This window comes from Protopterus annectens, chromosome 2.part1 (genome assembly GCF_019279795.1).
Source record: "Protopterus annectens isolate FY-2018-M chromosome 2.part1, PAN1.0, whole genome shotgun sequence".
In the NCBI taxonomy this organism is placed as follows: Eukaryota; Metazoa; Chordata; order Ceratodontiformes; family Protopteridae; genus Protopterus; species Protopterus annectens.
Window position 1 is genome coordinate 102,567,502 of NC_056729.1, and position 17,160 is coordinate 102,584,661.

Below are 17,160 nucleotides of genomic sequence, written 5' to 3' on the forward strand. Positions count from 1 at the left end.
GCAATTAAAACTCTACAAAATTAGCAATTTAAAACTTTTTAAATGAAGCAAGGCAAGTGCACCACTGAAAAACGATTTAAGAGGCAGTAACACAGCAGAATAAGTAGCTAGTCTACATATACAGAGAAGTCTATATATACAGAAAAGCAGCTAAAAACACACAAACACTTCAGATGCAGTGCAACCTAGAGCACTTGAGTTGTAGCAATATTAAAGCAAATACAGTTATAATAAATGCTCTAAAATATACTCTATATTTCCAAAATGTTTGAGAAGCACAGTCAGAACACGAGGAGATTCAGGCATTTTTTTTTTTTTGAAAGGGAGAAAGGATCCCATTCTTTAGTTTGATTCCTTTTCCTGCCACACTGAGTTAATTGCAACACTTCAGAAATTTATCACATGGCATGCAGCCAACACAGATCCAATATTAATACACACTCTCCCTCTCTCTTCTGCTTTCATGCACGCATTAACTCACACATGCAGACTGCAACATAAACACACATATACAATCATCTGTCCCTCTCACTTACGCATACACTGTCTCCCTCACTAACACACACACGCACACACGCTTTTTATTTTACACTCACTAAACAGCAGAAGCAGCGCTTATCCAGTGTAAAATAGCAGCTTAACAGATCTCTCTCTTACACTTGTACAGACATACACTTTCACACACTAACACATACACACACTTTTTTTAATTTTACTTTTATTTTATTTTACACTCGCTAAACAGCAAATCGCTACTTAGTGAGCATAAAATAATGGCGGTCATTGCGTTTTCTCAGTCTGAGCTCCACGGCGTCTTGATATGCTGTGAAGTGGTGGACTCATTTTTCAGCAGGCGTTACTTGTACATTAATACCCTGCTGGAGAATGCTAGTTCTCCAGTCAGGGTACTGATGTACACTAAGCCCATTCTCTAATCCTCGTTACTTCTTTTTCTTCTTTCGGCTCTTCCCGTCAGGGGTTACCACAGTGGATCATCTGTTTCCATTTCTTTCTGTCCTCTGCATCTTGCTTTGTTACAACAATCACATGCATGTCCTCTCTCACCACATCCATAAACCTTATCTTAGGCCTTCCTCTTTTCCTGTTGCCTGACAGCTCCATCCTTAGCATCCTTTTACCAATATACCCATCATCCCTCCTCAGCACATGTCCAAACCAACACAATCTCACCTCTCTGGCTTCATCTCCAAACCATCCAACCTGAGCTGATCCTCTAATAATATACTGATTCCTAATCCTGTCCATCCTCGTCACACCCAATGCAAATCTTAACATCTTTAACTCTGCCAAAGCCAGCTCTGACTCCTGCCTTTTTGTCAGTGCCACTGTCTCCAACCCATATAACATAGCTGGTCTCACTACCCTCTTGTAGACCTTCCCTTTCACTCTTACTGGTACTCGTCTGTCACAAATCACTCTTGATACTCTTCTCCACCCACTCCACCCTGCCTGTACTCTCTTCTTCACCTCTCTTCCACACTCACCATTACTCTAAACTGTTGATCCCAAATATTTAAGCTCATCCACCTTCGCCACTTCTACTCCCTGCATCCTCACCATTTCTCTATCCTCCCACACACACATATTCTGTCTTAGTCCTGCTGACCTTCATTCCTCTTCTATCTAGAGCATATCTCCACCTCTCCAGGGTCTCCTCAACCTGTTCCCTACTCTCACTACAGATCAAAATGTCATCTGCAAACATCATAGTCCACGGGGACTCCTGTCTGATCTCATCTGTCAATCTGTCCATCACCATTGCAAATTAGAAAGGGCTCAGAGCTAAGCCCTGATGCAATCCCACCTCCACCTTAAATGCATCCGTCACGCCTACCACAGATCTCACCACTATCAAACTACTCCCATACATATCCTGTACCACTCTTATATACTTCTCTAGCACTCCCGACTTGCTCATACAATACCACAACTCCTCTCTAGGCACCCTGTCATATGCTTTCTCTGTGTCACAAAGACACAATGCAACTCCTTCTGACCTTCTCTATACTTCTCCATCAACATTCTCAGAGCAAACATTCCTGGCATGAAACCATACTGTTGCTCACCAATCATCACCACCCTTCTTAACCTAGCTTCCACTTCTCTTTCCCATAAGTTCATGCTGTGACTGACCAGTTTTATCCCTCTGTAGTTACTACAGCTCTGCACATCACCCTTATTCTTAAAAATCAGTTTCAAAACACTTCTTCTCCACTCCTCAGGCATCATCTCACTTTCTGAGATTTCATTAAATAATGTGGTTAAAAACTCCACTGCAATCTCTCCTAAAGACCTCCATGCCTCCACAGCCTTTCCATTCTTCATCCTCTTCATAGCTGTCCTTACTTCCTCCTTATTAATCCATTGCACTTCCTGATTCACTATCCCCACATCATCCAACCTTCTCTCTCTCTCTCATTCTCTTCATTCAACAGCCCTACAAAGTACTCTTTCCATCTGTTCAACACACTCTCCTCGGTTGTGAGTACGTTTCCCTCATTATCCTTTATCACCCTTACCTGCTGCACATCTTTACCAGCTCGGTCCTTCTGTCTAGCCAATTGGTTCAGGTCCTTTTCTCCCTCCTTAGTGTCCAACCTTTCATACAACTCTCTATATGCCTTATCCTTAACCTTCACCACCTCTCTCTTTGCCATATGTCTCATCTCCTTATAAGGCTGTCTATTTTCTTCATCTCTCTGACAATCCCACTCCTTCTTCACCAACCTCTTTCTCTGTATACTCTCCTGTACTTCCTCATTCCACCACCATGTCTCCTTGTCCTCCTTCCTCTGTCCAGATGTCACACCAAGCACCTTTCTACCTGTCTCCCTTGCCAGCTCTGCTGTAGTTACCCAGCTATTCGATAACTCTTCACTGCCACGCAGTGCCTGTCTTAACTCTTCCCAAAACTCCACCTCACAATCACCCTTTTTCAACTTCCACCATTTGATCCTTGGTGCTGCCCTCACACTCCTCCTCCTCTTCTTGATCTCCACCGTCATCCTACAGACCACCAGTAATGCGTAGACTACGTCGTGTTACTGCTAACTCCTTTTTAAAGTTGAAAGTGTTAAATACCTTTATAGTTTCTGTAATTATAATTTGCAGGCAACTCTATTCATTTTTTCACAATTTTGTTTATGTCCAGTTACAATTTAAACTTTGAATCCTGAGTCTCATTCTTCAAACAAGCTAAAATGCATCTGTAGAGATGTTGGTGGCTGAAGTGTAGCATAGACACAAGGAGTCAGAAATGATGAAAAGCATTTTTGAAAACCTCTGTGGGAAGAGAAAGAAAAATGTTATTTTAATAATGTCACAATATATAGCAAACAGAAATGTTTACATTAAATGTGGCAAAAAAAAAGTAATTTGGTGGGATTTTAATTAGAAATGTAAATAAATATCTCTTTTTTGGTGACAGAAGGAAAAGATTGCATCATGAATAAACAAATTATTTGCAATTTCAGAACAGTTTTTTAAAGCCGATAAGCAGCCAGGTAGTATAAGAAGTCACAAAGCATATTCATTCTGACACTGTGTAGACTCTTTGAAACTTAAGCAAAATCAGACAAGAAAAACAAAAAAGCCGTGAACAGCAAAGAACAGCCAAAAGAAATGTATTTATTTTTAAGCGCTTTTCGTCAGCACATGTAAGCTGACTTCTTCAGAAACAGAACCACTGACAACGTAACCATTTAAAAAGGCTGAACAATCAACCTACGTCATACAATTGACTCCATTTGATTCAATTTTAAAGCAACAAGAGCCGTAACTGATGACAAGTATATAAAATCTAAATTCATATTAGAAGCAGAGAGTACATAAACCTAATCCACTTATTAATGTAAAATCCATGTGGTTTTGTTAAAAACATTTGAGTAAATTGTTATTAAATATTACAAATTACAAAATAAGTGTTTATTAACAACATAAGCTCAACAGGAAATCTGTATGCATATAATATATTATGTACTGTTGACTCCTGATACAAAGATCACAGGAATCATGTATATAAAATAGAAACAAGTCTAGAAACAAAAAATATTCTAAAATAAATAAAAATTATTTATAAATTAACAAGAAAAATATATTTATGTGTGGAATAGTTATTTATGTATGTGTATAAGTATAATAATGGAATATTTACAAAAGGTATATAGTGTTTTCAAAAGGTATATTTGTGTGTTTTCGTGTTTTTATTCCAATATTTTCGATACTCCAGACCCCATGTTTAAATTCCAAATTTTAAGTCATACATATTAGTAATAAGCTCAGCTTCCAAATAGGAAGGTGAGATAATTGTGTATATAGTGTGACATAATGTAAAGTTCTCAAAAAATGTATGGTTCTCAAAAACTATATGAACGTAATCTATTTTTCATTTTTAATATATAATAGATTAGACATACCTCAGGTTACAAATACCATGTCTAACATATTAACAATAAAATAAGAAAATAAAAATGTCAAGGAATTCGAAACATCATATACAGAAACATAAAAATCTAGGCAGTCATCTCTTTAGACTGTTCAATTTTAATAAACTTCCTATTGAACAAGACTCATTTAGTCCAGTAAAGCTATACGTATTCAGTTTCACCTGCCATTTCAGTTCTAGTTCCTCAAGTTTCAAGTTTCTAGGGCCTCTTCTCGGGTCAATTTTTACATGGTCAATTGCCATAAATCTGAAACCATGGTTAGAGTAGGCCGCCGTATGTTTTGCAAGTGTGTTCTCCAGTTTCCCTTTTCTAATAGCATACAGGTGTTCATACATCCTTTCACGCAATCTTCTTTCGGTTTTACCGATGTAGAATGCTGGACAGGATGTACACCTGGCTAGGTAGGTGGTGAATGTGGTATTACAATCAAATTTATTCCTCAACTTAAATACTTGTCCATTAAGACTAAACGAGTTACCTTCATGGACATATTTACAATAGTTACAGTTCAGGCATTTATGCATACCAGGACATCTCACTGTAGATGTATCATGCCTTTCTAACAGGGTTTTAATGTTGTTCCCTTTCCTGTAAACTATCATAGGTTGGTCCCCTAGTTTTTCATATAACTCAGGTTGTATTTTGAACAAGTCCCAGTTTTTCTTCAATATCGATGAACAAAGGGTACTCGTTGTACTGAAGGTGGTTATAAATTTGACAGTAGATTTGCTATTGTTGAGTTGTTCACTATTTAGTGCCATACTCTCGTCTTGGCCACACTGGTCCCTTTCGACCAAGTTAGCACCACTGCCCTCAATAGGTGTTGCAATGTTAATCCTCAAAAGTGGCATGTACACTTTACTGTGTCTTTTATCCATTACCTCCTGAACTATCGGGTCAAGAACGGTTTCTGGATAACCTCTATGAATGAACATTTTCCGTATATAAACACATTCCTTTGTAAAATCTTCATCTAGACTGACCATTCTGGAAGCTCTTACCATCTGCCCTTTCACAACAGATTTCTTCTGATGGTAAGGATGGCAGCTGGTATAATGGAGGAAGGTGTTGGAATATGTAGATTTTCTAAAAATGTTCGCAGTAAACGCATTTAAATTGTAATTTTTACTTAAATGGATATCAAGATATGCAATAGTGTCACAATGAAAAGTGTAAGTGAATTGAAGGAACTCAGTAGTGTTATTAAAGTATTCAATGACTTGGTGGCCATCACTCTCACTACCTTTAAATAAAATGAAAATGTCATCCAGAAACCTTGTATAAAACAAAAAGGAATCAGAGAACTTGTTGCCTTTAAAGACAAACTCTGATTCCCAATAGGCCATTACCAAGTTTGCTACACTTCCTCCACAAGGCGAACCCATAGCGACCCCTATTTTTTGCAAAAAGAATTCATTATGGTGCAAGAAGTTGTTGTTTGTTAGTACCAAATCCATGAGGACAGATACTAGGTCGATTTCCCTAGTAGGGGCTTTGTGTTTCATAAGCATAAGTCCTACCCATTCTAATAGGTTCATAGGTTCATAGGTTCATAGGTTTATACTAGGCTATCTGCCCTAAGGCATTTATAAGCCTAGCCCAAAGTTTTGTGGCTTACGCCACCCCTTATGTTAAAAAATATTGTGCCCATTAGTTTGTTTTGCCTCTGTCCAGCAGTGACACAGAGATGATTCCTGGGGTAAACCTACGATCTCCCATCCACCGGTCAAGATTTCTCTTGAACAGAACCAGCGAGGTGCTCTGCCTCACATGGACCAGGATTTTATTCCACAGCATAGGGAGTCTCTGAGTGACAAATCTATCCCTCCAGCATGTCTTATTTATATCCGTGCTAAGGTTTAAGTCGCTTGCTCTAGTGGATCTGGTAGATTTGGATTTTTTGAGGTGGAGCATGTCCATTAATTCCGGGTTGGACATGGCCTTGTATGTCAGGCACAGGTCACCTCTGAGCAGACGGTATGCAACTGAATAGAGCTGGAGTTTCTTCAGTCTGGCAGCATATGACAGATTTTGGAATCCCTTTATCCTTTTGGTGAGGAACTTTTGGGGTCTCTCCAATTGCTGCAGGTGTCGGGTGAGATACATCCCGAATGGGGCATTGTACTCGATCATTGGTCTGATAAGTGAAGAGTACAGGGAACAATGACCTCATTTGATCTGGATGTGAATCCTTCATGATCAGGTGGGCAATGTAGAAGGTCTTTCTAACCACTTTAGCAATGTGAGTGTCAAAAGAAAGGCCACTGTCAACCTGGGTCCCCAGGTCCCTGATAACCTCTTCTGTGCTTAGTAGATTGCCACCTATATGGTAGCTTGGGGTTACCTTGTTTTTCCCGAAGGGTATGACTATACACTTTTTGGCATTTAACTTCAGGCCATGGCTCTGGCACCAGCTATCAGTTTCCGTGAGACCCCTCTGAAGGATATCTGTGTCCGATGTACTTTCCACTATGGCGCCCAGTTTGCAGTCATCTGCAAACTTTGTCAGCCATAGTCCTCCTATGTTTGCCTGTACTTCTGAGAAGTAGATGCCGAACAACAGGGGGCCAAGGACTGAGCCCTGTGGGACACCACTTGTGACCGGCTTGGAGTCCGACATGGTGCCAGCAACTCTGACCCTGTGGGTTCTGTCCTTTAGCCAGTTTGCAACCCATCTTGTGACATATGGGTTTACATTTAAGCTGGTAAGTTTCTCCATAATACCTGAGTGGGGTATTGTGTCGAAAGCTTTTGCAAGGTCAAGGTAGGCTGTATGGACTGCCTTTCCCTCATCAATGGCCTTGGTGACTGTTTCGAAGAAGTCGACCAAGTTCAAAAGGCATGATCTGCCCTTGACGAAGCCAAACTGGGTCGGGTCCAATGTCTGCAAGTCCCCTATGTCTTTGTTTATGAGTTCCATTATGATCCTCTCCATAGCTTTGCAGACCAGGCTTGTTAAGCTTATGGGGCAGTAATTACCAGGGTCCGTAGAGGCACCGCCTTTGTGGAGTGGGACCACAGTTGCCGTACGCCACTCCTTGGGCACGTATCCTGTGGTAAGGCTAAGATTAAACAGCTGCCTTATGTGCGGGTTTAGTTCCTCATTGAGTTCGTGTATGCTACCTCATGGAGTATACTGGTGTACAGGTCCTTTACATCAATTGTGAGGAAGTTGTAGCTCTTGTCAAAACTCAAGGTGTCTATGTTTTTCAAAAAGGTCTAAGAGTCTTTACAAATTTGGGACTCCTTGGCCAAGTATTTTTGTAAGATGGCATCCAAAACCCTAGCACAAGAGTTATTATAACTATATAATTGCCTGCAAAGCAAATAGATGTGACCAAGTAGGGGATAATAAGTGATGTTAAGATGAATGCAGGCACTAGTGTGACAATTATAACTGAGTAAGAGAGAAAGAGGTGGCTGATTAAGTTCTGGCCGTCATAGAATATAAAGGAAATGCAGTGTGAATCCTCTGTCTGTCAGTGGCAGCAGACTATACACTGTTATTGTAGGTGGTTTCCAATTTGCATAAGTTATTGTAGGGAAAATTATAGAACATATGGAAAAGTACAAGAGAGTTGGAAGCAGCATGGTTCTTATAGTCCCATAGTCTCAGCAGCAGCTCTGAAAACATACCCAGTTTTGATTATTTCTATTTATTAGTTTTTAAGTGAATATCAGCTTTAAATGAATTATCAAAGCTAAGGATTTTTAAAGAGCGAAGCAGATCAATAAAGAAAAAACATAATAGCAAAAGAAGAGCATTCCAGGTTCAACGTACCACAAGTGTGAAAAAAAAAAAAAAAACCTTCCATTTCCCTTTTAGGATTTTAAAATATTTAACTGCATCAGATGCATATGACAGAGCTAGAAAGTCATCAGTAGCTGTACTGCCAGAGTTTAGGTTTCTGTGCTAGCACTCAGGGATAGTCAACAGAGCTGCTTCAGTGTCCTGCCATGTTGGTTATTTGCAAATAGGTGACAGGAGTCCTGAAAGTAGAAGAGCTGAGAAGTACAAGTATTTTTGCTACATAAAGCTTAAGAGATCTCTGGGAAGAAAGTTAGAGAGGCCAGTGGATTTGCTACCTTTGTATAGCAACACAACTAGGGATTTCCCTGTAACCTGGGAATGTATACATAAACTAAGGAGGATGGTGACATGTCAGAAAATGTGAGGGAATCACTAACTGTGGAAACTGTGAGGTATTTCATCAGCTGCTGAAGAACAATATTTGACGTAAAAGAATAGAAATAAATGGAATGTGTGGGAAGAATTCATGCAAAATAATGTTCAAAAGGAGTGAAATTCAAGGAAAGGCAGGAATTGAACAATTTATGCAATGTTGGACTAAATGAAAGTTTTAAAGAAAGAAAATATATCTGTAATGTATTATGTATGTAAATAAAAAAAAATAATATAGTTTGCTTTCTATTCTATTAATTTATATTTGCCTGTCTTAAGTGATAATTTAATAAATGTGTTTAAAAAAATTTTGATGTAAAAGAGGTGATGAAGAACATCTACGTGAGTAGCTGGTGATATCTGAAACAGTGGAAAATTATTAAAAGTCAGAACAGAAAGATAACTGCAGCATAAAAGTCTGAATTATAGCGATGGTTATGTCAAAAATTAGTTGAATTTCTTTGCAATGTCAAATTCCTTCTTACTAACACTTAGAATAGCTTTTATTCCTATGAAATGTTGGTGTGAAACATCATTGACCATCAGGGTTTTAATAAAAGGAGTTATATATGGAAATTATTAGGATTTTACCATTCTACACTGGAAAAAGCAATACAATTTTTGGACCCTCATAAAGAAATCAATAAATATATTGCCATCAAGACAGAAGTATAGCACAACAGTAATGAAAGTGGGGCTGAAATTTTCTTGGCTATTAGTGGTGGAGAAGTGAAATAATTTGAATATCTTTTTGTTTCCAGATTGCAAAAGTAAGTATGCAGTCAGTAAAGTTATCAGGTAAGAGACTGACATAAGAGAATTAATGGAACTAGAAGACAGGAAACACCTTTAGGAGTCCTTGGCGTTAGTGGACCAAAACTAGCCGAACTTGGGAACTCCGCAGGGTGAGTTACCCAAGCCAAAAAGCTAAGTTAATACGTTATATGATTTGAGATATCCCAGTGTGAGTGAAAATAAGTCAATCCAGACTAGCTTCAGTGCCCAAGTCCATATGAGTTTAGTGGAGGTCATCCTTATAAGGATATTGAAAATCTGCAGGATTGTCTCCAAGATATTGTAATCAAACACTAAGAAATTTCATTAGTTTAGTGCAAATATCATAAAACAAATATGAACAGTGTCCTTAAAAGGATGTGGAACTATTACTAGGTATAGATCTACATATGTTCATCCTTAGAAGGACATATCGCCATCAGTTTTCCATGATCACTTTGTTTGTTGGTTGTCGAAGTTGAAGGTAGCATAAGAAAGGCTCTGGAGATCGTATTTCTTATCAAAAGGGTTATTGGCAGATAAGCACTGTTATCAATGATACCAATAAACCTTTTGATAAGAAATTCAGTCTCCAGAGTCTTTCTTAAGCTACCTTCAACTTCAAAGTCTAAGGAACAAAGTGATCACAGAAAACTGACGGCAACACATCCTTCTAAAGATGAACCTCACCAGATTTATACCTGGTAATGATTCCATGTCCTTTTAAGGATGTTGTTCATATTTGCTTTATGATATTTGTACTAAACTAATGAAATTACATAGTGTTTGATTACAATATCTTAGCACAAGTCCTGCAGATTTTCAATGTTCTTATAAGGACGACTTCCACTGAACTCATACAGACTTGTACACTGAAGCTATCCAGAAGTGACTGGATCCCACTCATGCTGGGACATTTCAAATCCTGTAACATCTTAACAAAGCTAATAGAACTGGTAAAAGGGTCTAGTCAAACATACTATTAGTTCCAGAGACCTTATCACATTTGCCAGGGTGAAATGAAAAAGTTTGGATACAAGTATGAAGAACTGGTCTAGTCAATAATTAAGTCACTAAGAATGATCATTGTTAAGCTGGATTGTAAGCCAAAGCCCAAGAATGTGTTACTTGCAGTGCATTTCATCAAGTCAGGTGGCATATAAAGACAGACCAAAGTGAAGTGTTTGTGATTAACTGGGATGTTCAGTACAATGCACTCTTGGTTTTCTGATATACCTGGCTAAAAGGGTAAGCATTTGAGTGACTGGGTACAGAGAAAAGCAAATTCACAAGAACCTTTAGGGCATCTATCCTAACTGAACTATGAGCAACTAATAATACAGCTTCTGAGTCAGGATTTTTAATTCACAAACATAACTGACCTGTACATGCACAGTCAGCTGTGGATTCATAGAATTTTGTTTGCAAATTTTGTTGCATGTATTTGATAAATACTCTTCTTAGTGAAGGTGTTGCTTTCCAGAAGGTGGACTCGGCATTAGATAGAAAAAATATGTTAGACAGAACTGAAACAGATGGGTTTTGATTTGGATGAATGACCCTACAAGGTAGCAGTGAGCTATATTAGGTAGAGGCTGGATGTTTACCTTTTGATTGAACTAGGTCACTTAGAATGCATGTTATTAAATCTCCAGAGTTCATTTTTCACTAATGATAGAGCCCATATAGTTTTGTAAGGCTATATCTTTAAGGTAGTGTTTTAGTCTAGGATGGATGAAATATGTAATAATAATTGATGCCATAAGATGAACAGAATCTGAATATATCACCAGGAAATATGATATATTTAGGTAGGCACTGCAAGTCTGCACAAAGCAATTGTTTACAACAAAATAATACAAAGGGAAATCTGAGAGGAATAGATTATTAAGAAATGAAAGAGGATGACCAATAGGATAGCTGAATACGGAAATAAAACACATATAGTTCCTAAGAATAACAGCAGATGGGTACATTAAAATGGCTAATGATAACTGCAGATTTGACTACAATAGTTGACCATTGTTTGAGTCTGAGGACAGTTGAGGTGGATGGAATAAATCAAATGGGCTACTGCACACCACACTAAAAATACAGCCATTTCTCTACCACAACAACAACGTCTTAACTAAAGGGGTCAAGGCCAGGATCCTCCTAACCTGATCAGACTCAAAGGTGTAGTGGTGACCACTGCTGTCAGTTAATCTGATGTTACTACATAAATATATTTGGATGTTGAGGGACAGAAGAGCCGGAGAACCTGAGGCACCCATCCCTTTTACACAATAAGCTACTTTGGAGTGTTGAACAACAGAACATCTAATTTTAGCATTGCAGACTCAGTCTCTTTCATGCTTGAGACTACTATGAAAGACGTTTTCCTCAAGGCCTGTTTAAGTAATGTGATCATAGTGCAGAAACAGGTTTCATAAAGAAAAATCGAAGGTCATTTTATCAAGATTCGCATAATCATAAAATAATATCTAAAGCATACAACATTGTAAGTTCCATTTGTCATAAATAAGAATATTATAGAAAGCACAATCAAAGTGTTGTTGTGGTGTGGTTGCACCAATGTACCCCCAACTTAGGGACTTTTAAATATACTAATTCTGAGGTCACATAAACTGGGAGGAAGCAGAAATGATTTGTTACAATATATGCTTACCTTCTCAGTTTCAGTTTACTACAAGTTACCTGATCTTGGATTATTAGTAACAACAAAACAGAATATCTGCAATCAAACAGGATTGAGACAAATAAATATTTGATACTAGTAACTTAAAGGAAAACTCCGGACTCAACCACATATAAACTCAACCGCAAGTTTTCTTTTATCCCTGTAAAATCAGGCTAGCCACGTGCAGTTAACATAATGCACTAAAAAACTTTTCATTTCTACTTTTCACCACTTCCCTAGCGTAGGGCAGATAAGCCCATCCCCCATTCTGTTGTATCACATCCCTTCAGGTGGAATTTGTCTCCACCTTCATGACATACCTTTGACATATTCATATCAGTAGTTCTCTCTCCTGATGTCCCGCCCACGTTGTGACATAGGCATTATCGAGTTTTTGGCCGCTTAACAGCTGCTATAAATCAGTGCAAAACTTGTTGTGGAACTCTCTAACGACTACTGTTTCTGTCAGGAGTAAAAACTGTATCGGAGCAAGTACTTCCTCCGGTGAAACTGCAGCTAAAGTGTTTCCAAATATACAAGCTGCTATTACTGATTTGGTAAGTACATTGCATTTTTAAACTGCTGACAAATCAGTCCATGGTGTTCTTCCCCAAATGCATTATGAAAAATTTTTCACTTTTTCGCCGTTTCCCATTTCCAAATGCATAAATGTACACAGTAATGGTCCCCAAACACCCTGATCCAGCAAGTGTGTGTGCGTATAAGTGCATTACTGTTTCTGCCTGTTTGTGTATAAGTGAATGCATGCATGAAATGCAGAATTTGTGTGTGTGTGTGTGTGTGTGTGTGTGTGTGTGTGTGTGTGTGTGTGTGTGTGTGTGTGTGTGTGTGTGAATGCAGAACGGACTGCTTTTGTGTGTATGCCAGAGTGAGTATTAAGATCCAGTATGAGACAGCGAGGCACGTTCATTGAGTGATTATTTTACACTCCCTAAGCAGCGGTTTTGCCGTTTACTGAGTGTAAAATACAAATGCACCAAACAAAAATAAATTTCTGTGAGTGTCTGCGTTTGTGGATGAATTCTGCCTACATGAAAGAAGAAAAGGTGTGTGTGTGTGTGTGTGTGTGTATGTGTGTGTGTGTGTGTGTGTGTGTGTGTGTGTGTGTGTGTGTGTGTGTGTGTGTGTGTGTGTGTGTGTCTGTGAAAGAGACAGAGAAAAATATACACGGAGTGAGATCTGAGTGATGTGATCGATAGCAGCAGCAGCTAAGAGGTATGCTTACCTCCTCACTGTGCCTCTCAAACCTGTCCAGACACTCGATCACGACTGAGCCACAAATAAAGGGGTGGGGCAGTACAGCTACTGAAATAAGACCAGTTGTTAATCCATCTTAGGGTGCCAGCAAGAGGGACATCATTTTTTTTTTTACTTCCAATACATGATGGAGCAGGGGGATGTAAAGCTAACTGTAATAAGCCGATCGCTTACAGTGTATCGATCGGCTTATTACTGTGGAGTCTGTTTTTTTTTTTTTTTTACCTTTTTGTGTGTGAAAGCAGAATGTGTGTATGACAGAGTTAGCAATGCATGAGAAAATGAACAGTGCATGCGAGAAATGCAATATGTATGTTTGTGTGAGTGTAGAAAAGTCTCTATGCATGAATGACAGGGTGAGCAACGCATGAGAGAATGAACTGTCTGAGCGTGAGAGCAGGATGTCTGTGTGTGTGAATGTAGCAAAGGCTTTGTATGCGTGTGTATGAGAGAGAGTGGGCGATGCTTGAGATACTGAACAGTGTGTGTGTGTGTGTGAAAGCAGAATGTCTCGTGTGTGTGAATGCTGAACAGACTGTGCTTGTGAGTGTATGACACAGAACGCTGCGGATGCATGTGAAAATGAATGTCTGAAAGCAGGGTTTGTGCGTGTGTCTGTGTGTATCAGAGATGGGGGGTGTGACATGCAGCTGGCCACCAGTTCAGTGTGCCATACGAGCATTCCCTTTTTTTTTTTTTTTTTTTTTGCTTATTAGTGTTAGCCTTTAACTAAAATCTAATGTGCCACTGCAGCTAAAAGCAGCAGGCTATAGATCAAGCTGTAATACGCAGATTGGTTACAATGTATCGATCGGCTCATTACAGTGAAGTTGGTTTTTTTTTCCACAGGCTCTTGCTGAGTGGGTGTGGTGCTGCATCATAGCCATACCTGTCAGGCTCTTAGAACAATATATCTGGACAATGCCAAAAATAATGGGGGACAAAACTTAAAAATGTGCTAGAACTACAGAATTTGCATTATCAAGAATTTGCTAAAGGGTAGGCAGTCTGAAACTTAAATGTTTGTCCTTATTTTTGGACTTCGACCTTCAGTGAATTCCTTCTGCAATTCGTATGGGATTACATGTATTGCTAACCTATCTCACTACATTTTGAGCCTCTTTCTATAGCACCCATTGCTCCTACTACTATTGGAATAGTCTGTGTATCTTTCATCCACATTGCTCCTGTTTATACCTGCAAATACTGGTATTTTATAACTTTGAGCCTCTTTGTGAACAAGATACTGTAGTCACTGGGCGTAGAGATTTCAATGATCAATGCTGCTTTTGTCTTCTCTTCAAGGACCACTACATCTAGCTGTCTATCATCTATCTTTTTAACTGTTAGTAATGGGTGATGCAATACCATGTCTTCTTCTTCTTCTTTTGACTTTTCCTGGTTAGGGTTTGCCACAGCGGATCACCTGTCCGCTCATGATTTTTACAGTGTTGAGTTGCCAGCCAAACGCCCAACCTTACACAGAAGGCACACACATGATACACCCACACCTAGGAAACTGAGAAAAGAGCTTCAGGCAGAGAAGACCAAATCCAGTAATATTATTAAAATTCTTCCGTAGTTTATTTAAAAAACACCAGTATACATTAAGTGCTTTTCCTCGTTCTTTTTAAAATGACTTCTTCAGATAAAGTATGGATGGCAGCCTCCAGCTTAAAAATACATTGCTAGCCAATTAACTAATTAACAGAGTAAATTGCTCTATTAAGAATGAAGTTATTAAAGGGAAATCCAACACAAAAGTTAAAAAGCATTCAGTAAAAAACAATATATATATATATGTATATTTCATAAGGAAATAAAAATACGTATAAATTACTTATTTCCACTATATCTCTAAACCTAATAGAATTTATACAGAAAGGTAAAAAAATCAGGGAAAGTACTAGTACTTTTAACCTGTGTATTAATAAGACCAAAGCTTGAGTTGCAGCTACTGTTTTCCCACCTAAAAAAATGAGAAAAAATGAGAAAAAATACTGGGAGAGGGAATGAAATATGACATTCCAGAAAAAAGAGAAGGAGGGGAATAGTACATTACCCATAAAATATATACATCTTTCCAGAAAGGACTTGGTTTCAACTAGTTTGTCCTGAATTCGTGAAGTATCACAAATTATTAAGGCTGGTAACTTGCTCTTACAGTCACACCTAGGGCCAATCCACCTACAGCATGTCGTTGGGATGTGGGAGGAAACCGGAGCACCCAGAGGAAACCCACGTGACCACAGGGTGGACATGCAAAATCCACACAGAAGGTATCCCAGCCGAGGATCTAACCGGAGAACCTCTTGCTGTGAGGCATTAATGCTAACCGCTTCACCACCGTGGCCACCCATACCATATACCATGCCATACCAATACACAATACCATGTACACATCATTATTTTCTGTGCTGCTTTGTGGATAATATTTCTTGTTTTTTTTTTTTTTTCAGCCACTTCAATACCATCATGTTTGCACAATCCCCAGTGCAACAGTCTTGCCACATTATTATGCTTTTCCGTATACAGTCCTTCTGCATTTACGTTCATAGGTCCATAGGTAGGTACTAGGCTATTGACCCTAGGGCCTATATAAGCCTAGCCAAATGGTACCCTGGCTTTTAGTTGCTTTTTTTCATTTAGTGTCCTTCTAAATGTTAAAGCACATAGCTCACTTTACATCATTACAGTCCACCCACAAGTTTAACAAAGTCAACAACTCCTCCCTTTTTCGGACACTTTCTTGCAAAGACATATTTCACGAATGTGATTGATACTTAATGATCACCCATTTATTTACTATTTTTCAGTGTTGCTAGCCTTGTTTCTATCTCCATCTACCAACACAAGATTCTAATTCAAGTCCACAGTACTTCTGATTCTAACATACAACTCCTATGCTTTTTTCTGTCTCTAAAGCATTTTCCTTTGGAACACTGAAAGAGGTTTCACTGGCAAAGTCTCTATAAACTTTACTGTCAGAAGAATGAGATGCAGGGTACCCTTCTGCTTGCTGGCTCACTTTCTTTAGATAAACTTTTGTATTTCCTCCTTAACCTGTTCTGCACTGAAAAATGTGTTTGATCCTCCAGGAAAAAATATGCTGAAGAGAGCTGGATAAAGCAACTTGAATATCACACTGGCCGCTTGGATAAATTTGCTTCTCTTCTGCCTGGGGCTCAGTGAATAAATATTTTCTAAGAATATTCTGCTGCCTCATATTTTTAATACTTTCCCCCTCTGACACAGTTTTGACAGAATCAGCACTTTTATGCTGATATAAGTGCATCTTTACTAATACAGGTATTGGTTGCCTTCTCATGGCCAGATTTGGAACATATACGCAGGGTGCCCTTTCAGTTAACAAATCGTGCTGTGGAATCCCAGTCCAGCTGCTTATTTGTGCTTTCTCTGGTACTGCAGAAAATCACAGGGTTTCTCTTCACTCTCTGTCTTTAACTATTTTTTAACCACTGTTCATTAGACGCCTCATACTCAGCCACCTTTTTCTTCATTTCAACCTCTGATTTTTACAGTTTTATCAGTTCAGCCGAACAACTAGTTAAAGTTTCTTCTATTATTTCTAGCTATTTGTTATTGGAGTTGATATATTCCTTCAATGTTTCATTTATTTTAATAATATTGGAGTACATTCGGTTTATTTTTTCCTCTAAATTACTAGAAGTCATCTCTTGAACCAAAGCTGAAGCTTGAATTGCCTTTGGTTGAACAGCTGCATAATCCTTCTCAGACCTTGTTTTTCTCTTTGTCCT